The sequence below is a fragment of the Olea europaea genome, unplaced genomic scaffold (genome assembly GCF_002742605.1).
Source record: "Olea europaea var. sylvestris unplaced genomic scaffold, O_europaea_v1 scaffold1085, whole genome shotgun sequence".
In the NCBI taxonomy this organism is placed as follows: Eukaryota; Viridiplantae; Streptophyta; class Magnoliopsida; order Lamiales; family Oleaceae; genus Olea; species Olea europaea.
In genome coordinates, this window is record NW_019228210.1 from 129,152 (window position 1) to 131,808 (window position 2,657).

The window sequence follows — 2,657 nt, forward strand, 5'->3', positions numbered from 1 at the left end:
ATCCACATAATCTAGTCATGTCCCAACATAAGTCATAAGTCAATAACTGCTATATACTCAAGTCTAACATGGATAAGTACTCAAGCAAAAGTATAAGATATGACGTTGTCTAATTCTAACTAAAGTTGTACTCAATTAAAACAAATAAATATCGTCATAGGCGATAAGTCATTCGACTCTAAACTAGACACTATTCTTTTGGAGTTTTTCTTCAATTCAAAATTTTCCATTTTATTTTTTATTAAACAGTCATACAGACCCAATTTGCACTTGAAAAACAAATATATATTCTAAGTATCCTAAAAGCAAAAATAAGAAAAATAAAGGAATAAGGATCAGAATCTTCTGAAAGGTAGAGCTGAATAGGTAAAAGGACCAGGTTCGGCTAGTAGAATTCATAACAGCTACCACTTTTCCTTGTTGTTAGGTTTCAATTTTCTTTTTCAAGAATTCAAAATAAATATTAGTGATAGCAAATAAGGTTTAGATATTTGCAACTCAAACCAGGAAGAATTCTAATCTTCAAATTTTTAGACTAACTATCTAATAGAGCACATATCCCTGCAAAAAGTCTATAGCTCGGAAAATATAAGTCTTTCAAATTGGTTTAGAGATTGAAATCTAGGTGCAATATGAACAATGCATACCACATCAATGTAAGTTCAATACAATGTAAGATGTTAACAATGAGCCTAAGTAAAATGAACTTAATAAGTAAACATGCCTAAGATACTAATCCATGTCTTAAAATACTATAAAAAAAAATGTGTTAAAAATCACTTAAATGCATGAGTTCCTGAATATGGTCCTAAAATACTATTGCAATTCCTAAAAATACGCGTAATGTAATAGTTAATCAAAATAAGTGAAATGGATGGAAAATGAGATGCCTCCCATTAAGCACTTGATTTATAGTATAAAGCTCGACTTTTAGGAAATTTACTCCTATGTTGTAAGATGAACAGTGGATTTTTCTTTTGAGAATCCACTACTCCAATATGGCTTTTGCTGTCCATTAACTTTAACTGTTCATTTGCATTCATGAGTGATTTCAACAATCTCATTTGGAAAAACTTGAGTTATAGCATATAGTCCCGACCTCCTTGGCCTCAACTTGTCGAGAAAAAGCTTGAGTTGTAAATTGTGTAGTAAGACTTGTTGCCCAACTTCAAACTTTCTTCTTTGGATATGCATATCATGCCACTTTTTTGGTTCGCCTCCTACACAACTTTGCATTCTCGTTGGCTTCTAACCGAAATTTATCGATCCATTCAATTGAAGTTATAATATCCCGAAATTTTATAGAATATAATTTAATTTTATTTATGCTATATTTTTAATGTTTTGAAAGTTTAGGGACTAAAGTGTATATAAAGTAAACTTTAATAATATTTAGATTAAAATATAAATATTGACGGGACGATGATAAGTATACGGATATTGGGCTCGTTGGATAGATAATAATTAAAGACGCATTTTAGACTCGAGAAAAAATTAATTTGGGTTAGTCGAGCCCAAGTTATCGAAGCCGGAAGATATAACATTAAAATATTATTTTTATTACTTTTGTTTGGAAGAATTTACGTGGAGAGAGAAATGAAAGTTGTTGAGATATTTTATTGTTTTATTATTAATAATAATATTTTATTAAGTGTGTTTTGCATTGGGAGGTCTCACGTGAAGTAAGATTCTAAGTAGGTGGTAGGTAAGTGATAATTGATTTGTTTATTAAATGAAATAAAGTAGAGAGAGAGAGAGAGAGAGAGAGAGAGAATTATGGGAAGCCACGTTCCTAATGGTTAAAACAAATTCCCTTGTATATATATGATGCACTGCCACGTGTAAGATATAACTTATTTTTTTAAATTGTGGGCAGTTGGCAAGATTTGGGTCAAGATTCTGTTTCAACTATTTTGATCCATATCTCTTTCTCCACTCCCACACGTTTCCTCATTTTTTTTATATAGATATTTTTATTAGATCATATGAAAACAATAGCTTTCATTCACTTCACTGTAATATTATTGCATGATAAGGCAGAAAGAAAACAAAAGATAGTTGCAACGTGATTTTGGGTTTTCTTATTCCAAGAAATTGTTGGAGCGTGAACTTTGTTTTGACTTCCAAAATTTAAGCAGTTTAACAAGGTAGGATATGAGGTGCAGTATTTTTTTTTTAATTTCCCGTTTAATTATTTTGGCTACATGTGGACGAATTTCATATTTATGAAAGTTACGATATTAATGCTATGATATGAATGATATGGCCATTCCGGTACAATGAAATGAAATGATATGATATGATATGATGTGAGCTCTTACCGGATTTAAAGTTATGCGACGGTATGTTATTCTGACACTTGTGTTAAAATTATTTTTTGGGATCGCACCATTAATGTAATATCCTACTGAGTATTCCCATGTACTCACCCTTTTCCTACACCTCACATGTTAGATTGGGTCCTGTTGGAGCGTGGTGGTTCGATGCGTGGTTGTGCCTCATTTGCTGGACGAGAATTTATAATTTTAACAAGTAATTTTAGTTCATTGCCATAGACATCCTATTTTAAAGATTTAGTTATCAATTATGTTTATTTGCTACATGAATGTTTTTTTTGTTTAATTCATTTTAAATAGAGCTCGAACTATATGTTACTG